Raw genomic sequence first — 6851 nt, 5'->3', positions numbered from 1 at the left:
GTCTAATTTCCTTGGGTGCAGCATACATTTTCAGAGATAATTTAGTTGAAGACTGGAAATGAATGCACCAAGTCTTCTATCTCTGATATATTTGGGTCGACATTTTACCTGAGTATTTTAAGAGCAAAACCGTAATTAAACTGTGTGCAAATGAAACCACTTTCAAGTTGAACTCCTAAAATACGATTTTACCACAATCTGATACATGGAGAGTGTTAACCTTATTTGATTTTCTGCCGTTGCAAAGACATATATCATTTTCTATAACTTGCGTGCATTGTAACACCGCACTTTGGGGTCAAATGCACTTGTCAAATGTGTTCTGCTTAAATACTGAATACTGACTTATTTTTGATCTGCAACACTGAAATAATTGAGGCGGAGTTCAAGATGACGGTTGATACTTATATACATCAATATTTCTAAGTGTCATTTAAATGCTGATGTAGCAGTAATAGAAATATGTGTTTGATGGTTAAGTGGCAAGTGTTTAATTTTACCACTTGAAATATAAAAATGCAGCTACATAAAAACACTACCATCATACTTATATTGCGAATGTATTCCTACAAATTTGAAAAATATCCTGTTCTGTCAGCCATTTACTAGGTGCCATATTGAACCCCATATTAAATATGATGGGGTGTTATAAATGCAAATAATGTCATCTCAGTGCATTTTATTTTCTATCTAAACGACGTTTAACAAGTAGCCTAGATATAAATATATCACAGATTGGATAAAGATACGTGACGGTTACATAAAGGCTTTTTCACACCAGTTAATGTCTAACAATAAACTTTGGTTTTCATCCAATAAATCCTCATGATTATTACTTTTGTCAGGTATCAGTCATATTATTGTATGAAAGTAACTGCTAATAAAAGAAGATTAAACATTTTCTTAAATATACTTTAATATTTTCGCAACAACTTATATTTAATTTGTGGCCATTTTGGACGTCGTCCTGAGACTCAAAATTAAACTGAAAGGACTTAAATTTGATATAAACGTTAATTTACAGCACGGGTCAGTTTAAACTGTGAATCAAAATAAACTTACATGTAATTTTGGATAATACTTCAGGTTTTGAAAAACTTTTCTGTTTGATGTACCACCATTTTGAAATGAGACGAGATGTCTTTTTCGAAAATTACAAAATATACGTGATTGAAAATTATTCCTGCCATAATTGGACGTGAATTTCATTTAAGTAATTTTACACTTATGATATTGTTAAGCATGGCGAATTCTTATAATATGGCATCCATCTTGGAAACCATCTTAAATGTTTCATTTTTCCAGTAGTGGCAGATTGACACAGCCAGAATTCCTTTCCATACAACATTCAACAATTAATCAATTCATAAAGGTTACCTTCGTTTTATATAACTAGTAATAAGATAAAGCTAGATTTTTTCAATGGATCCTGAACAGATCATATCGTATAAGGAACTGGATCTTAATTAGATGGATGCAATCTCTACATTTATCGGAACACAACGCAATTTCATGGATATGTTATGTAAGGTATTATTACACACAATACACATTATACATGTCAATATATCTTATTACTGTAAGGCCAATGTCCTATGAGACAAATAATGGAATATAAAACATAATTATAATAAATTGCAACAATTAGATATATCAAATTAAAGTAATCAAATTGCAACAATTAGATATATCAAATTAAAATAATCAATCGTCTGCTATTGTTAGCCAACTTAAAAAAAAACATGTTGCCTATTTTGGTTTACAAGTGGCATCAACTACAAGATAATAATTATTTTTAAATATCGGTAAAATTCGATTGAATTTGTATGACCCCAAAGTGCGTTCGTTTGTCTGATGTCAAAAAATGCATATGCACCTGTGTAACGCACTCTGGGTCAAACTTTGACACCAAAGTGCGTTTGACCCCAAGTGCGGTGTTACAGTGCATTTTGGACATGAATTCTGTAGATGTTTCTTTTCAGAAATAAAACTATAGTGAAAAAGATGAAAAGGTTTTTGACACTCAGAAAATTCTTGACGAAAATGTTGATTATGTTAAAATTATGGTGCTATTATTATGGTATTAATCACTTAATGTTTTTTTTGCCTTTTTGTAAAATTGTCATGCATTCACATTATGGCTTTTCAAAACATTATCGTAGGCAAAGGACTTAAATTGCAACTAATTGTAATAAAATAGTTAATTATAGCTCTTTAAAGTATTTTACAGGTTGTGATAAATTGATAAGGACATTTTTGCAGAATCTAAAATAAAATACTAATTAAGCAAAGTACCGCTGTAAAATGCAAAAATGCTTTTAGCAATATAACGGATATGGAAAGAAAAATCTTTTAAGCGTTCTTTTAAAAGTTAAAAATTATGTAATGATCGGAAGTAATTAAGTCACAAGTAACGTCCATTTTCCTTTGAAATAACATAACAAATGAATTTCTATTATCTACGAGAATAGATGATTTAAAACAATCGCAAAAAGGTTAATTTAAAAAAACTGAACATATTTATTTTGTGAGATTGCACATTTCTTCCCAAACACAAAAGTCTCCAAAACGCACGAATGACAAATTTACATAAAACTTTCAGAAAACGTCTGTGAAATTGCTTGGTTGGACTAACAACGTAAAATAAAAAAAAACATTATCCAGATTATTTTGCAAACAAAAAAGTTTGTGAATTTGCATGGTTGAACTAACAAGGAAAAATAAAAACATTATCAAGATTATCTTGCAAACAAAACATAATATTGTCTTTGAAAATTGATAACACACGCGAAAATTTAATTAGAAAGAGTGTGTCTATTATGTTCTTGTTCTTGATAATACTGATTTAATTTCTATATGTTACAGTGCCATTAGCGTATATGCTTGAAAAGTGGGGAAATACCTTATGCTATGTTCGTTTCTTAAAAATGAATTTTAGCTCAGCAAGCACTTTCATACGCAAAGTACACATTACAAACGACTATCGATAGAGTTTAATAAATTGCCCCAGCTATTCTATGTTACAGAGTGTACTGACCGCTTATCAGAAACTGTACAACAAGTTTAGAATTATAAACAAATTGTTTTCTGCAATAAAAAACCAATTATTCTTTAGATCTTCGATTGCTTAAATGCTTATTTTAACGTCATTTGTCTTTCTATGCATACTTAACATCATTCGTGCAATGTCTGGTCATTTGTCTCGTTAGTATTTGATGTCAACATTATGTCTACGTGTCTGATGTCCTTAATTATAGTCCTGGATGGAGCATTTCCAGTAGATGATTTAGTTAAATACTAGAATTAACGTCATTCGAGCTCATTTGCTGTCTTTTAAGGTTGACATTTACTTGATTAAGATATTTTTTTCTTTCGTCTGCATCGTTAGAGAAAGCAATGCAGAAATAAAACTGGTTATAAAACATAATAAAACTAACTGATCCGAAAAAAGATAAAATAAATTAATATGTTACACCTAAACAAATTAGAATAAATCAAACCAGGAACAAAGGCACACTAAACATGATGCGTATTGTTGAGTACTCAAGTATTAATTAACCTGTATTTTATCTTAATGACCTGTATTTTATCTAAATGATTAAACATGCTTATTTGTCCTGTTTAGTCTTTTAGTGTAAGATCGTACTATTGTAATAAAACATATATAGATCAGTCTAGAAATTCCTAAGGTCTAAATAGAAAAACAATGCAATCAAAGGTACTCGAACAAACAACAGCACTATTGCATGACTTAGATTTTTTCTCAGTCCAATTATCGTTTATAATCTGCATATTACTGGTTTGTTGGAGTATAAATAGTCCATCTCAAACTGTATAAAAACATTGATGGCAAATTATGTCTCAGAATTATTTTTTTACTTCTTAATAAAGGGGGAATAAAGAATATTCTACAATGTTTAAATAATTGTTTGAGAGCATGTTAGATGCCTGTTACTAGAAGGAAGTGGCGTCGTATGAGAAATTATTTGTCATAAAAGTAGCAGAATATAAACAAAGTTGTATTTTTGACGTCCATAGCAATTCACTGTAAATGTACTTATTGCAAAAAAAGCAATTGATGAAAAAGATCGTTTAGGTATTTTGCCAATGATAGACTTTTTGGATACTTTTTGCACCAAAATTAAAAGCTTTTGAGAAATAAAAAGACAGACTATTTATGAGGCATAAAAGGACTTTAAAGAAAGCATAATTTTACCTTGATCAACTTTTAACAGGCGTTTTCCAAATTATTGTCGGTTTATGTTCTTTCTTAAAAACACACAAATTGTAATGTTATCTATAACTTACGTCAGTAAATATAAAATTTTTAAGACCCTTTTAAATAACTTTGTTGTTGAAAGGATTCTTGTTCAGCTAGCGTTTAGATACATGAGAGAATGTTGACTGCATTGTATGTAAGTTAATGATTTTATCAGACCAAAAATGGAATGCGCCCCATTTTCGTATCTTTACCGCTCTCAATGTATATTTCTCTTTATTCGTATGAACAACATCCCCTAATTATAAAAATAGATGGAATGAAATCAAATATACTCTTTCACATCCAGATTAATATCAGAGCGTAAACACGATTTAGACTACCATGGCCAGTAGAAGAGGACATTATATAAGGATTTACAACAGTGAAATCTGTCGCTGAAAAAAGAAGGTAGATAATAAATGACTGTCTCGAGATAAAGAATATTATAAGAAAAGTTGCTTATCTTAAACAACTAAATGCAAACAAAATTCTGGAAATATGCCATGGCTTTTCAAATTTGGACAAATGAAAATGGCAAGAAAGGATGTGATGAAATAAAATGTAAAACGATATATGTGACAGTGTTGTTATAACTTAAAAAACTCTTATAATTGCTAGAATAAAGTGATATAAAACTGATTAAGGTATAAAAAAGTTACGCATGTTTAAGGGTTCCTAGACGGTAGCTTGCACCTATCACTATCGTCGGTGAACAAGCCTAATCAAGCAGAGCCTCCAACCTTTTAAAGAATTCCGTTTTGGAAGTTATTAAAAGTTTCTTATTTATCTGTTTTAAGAAATAACATTAAACGTATCTTACTAATGATATTAATTTATTTACTAAGTTAGTCTGAGTACCTTGAACCTGCTGCATTATCATATACTTATCTCATAACAAGTGTTCTATCATTGTATTAGCTTCTGTGATTGAAGAATATTGTTATCACGCTAAATATCTACTGCTTGAAATTACAAGAACATTCCTCAAAACCACACAAAAGCCCTATCCCGAATAAGAATAATTGCCAATATGATTACAGAAGATTTACTATTTTCGAGAAATGTACAAGTGATAACATGATTAATTGCTAATATTTGTAAAGAGCGTATTTTTAACCAGTGTGAATCCAATAGAAAAGAAACAAACAATAGATGTTAATGAATGACAGTCTAGGGATATGAAATTACACATTGCATTATGTTACCAGGAAAGAGAATTGTTTACTTTTCTGCTCCAGTATTGTTATTTATTTTCTTTACAGAAAAGACGAGGGAATGGAAATTTGTAATAATATTCTGACTATGCAGTTCTGTCGTGGTGAAAGAACAAACATTCTAATATTCTTATTCTAACTGTCGCAATTCAAGTCATGCGCCCGTATTATTTTCATTGTCAATTATCATGTAATAATATTATTAAAACAAAATGTGCCACATTTTAAATATTTATTGACAATTATGACTGTTGTATCGTTTAAAAATGCAAGGCTCCAGATGATCCAAAATATTTTTTAGAAAATCAAACTTTAGGGAAATGTACTAAGATTTTAGGAAAAGCAACTATTCAAGTCATGATTTTCACCTTTTTTGCGACTTATGGGTGATTTTGCAGTATATGTCATCAAATTTCTATTGCGCGACTAAGGCAGCACTTACAAACTTGCTTGCATGATTTCAGTCGGCCATTTTCCCTAGCCATGTAAGATAACTCCCTGTTTCCCTGTCTAAAATTCCACCAAATTATTCCCCTTTCAAATGAACTCAAAGAAGGGACATTTTAAAAAGACTTTGTATTTATTTATTCGATTTTTGTTCAGAAACGGACAATTTTTTCTTTACCTTTGTTTAATTTGCTGTCTATCTATATATGGTTCCTATGGTAAACATATGAGTTTTGATGGTAAACAAATGAATTTTCTGAACCGAAAGTAATCTAACACACAGCGTTGCTGTCATCACATGTAAACAATACATTAAATCGGTAAGAATATTGAGATATTTGATTGACTATCAGTTTCAAATGGAAAATATTAATATGGAAAACAGCTATGTGTAGTTTATGTGTATTGTTTTAATGTGTTTGTCTGATATTTTAGTTGTAAAAGCCATGTACACTTAGTGTCGCTTCATAGCAACCGAGTTTAAAACGGCCGCTTCATAGCAACCGAGTTTAAAACGTGAGCGGTAACTGAACGAGATATGGCAAAGCGCATGCTCGCGCACTGACTTCCGCTCTATCGAAATACTGCATATACCTATAGCGAAAGTTCGTAAGTGGGCAGTAAGGTATAATTTTGCATATTTTGACGTTTTGTTTGTAATTGAAGTGGATTGTAAGTGCCGTTTTCAACGTATAAATTACTTTCAATGTTCCTTTCACAATACGTAAATTTTGAATACATTTTCAAAATGTTCATGAAAATTAGCATGAATCTGGGGGAATGTGCTGCTCTCAAACAATCAGAATACCCTGTATTCTTAGGAGTATTCAATGTTTTATAAATAAACATATGCCTATGATTCTGAACTATTAACAAACATCGGTAGTGCTCGTATATTTGATAGCTTGCATCATAAATCTAATGTTGAT

This window comes from Ruditapes philippinarum, unplaced genomic scaffold (genome assembly GCF_026571515.1).
Source record: "Ruditapes philippinarum isolate M1 unplaced genomic scaffold, ASM2657151v2 ctg4002_1_1_1_1, whole genome shotgun sequence".
In the NCBI taxonomy this organism is placed as follows: domain Eukaryota; kingdom Metazoa; phylum Mollusca; class Bivalvia; order Venerida; family Veneridae; genus Ruditapes; species Ruditapes philippinarum.
This window is presented reverse-complemented; position numbering follows the sequence as displayed.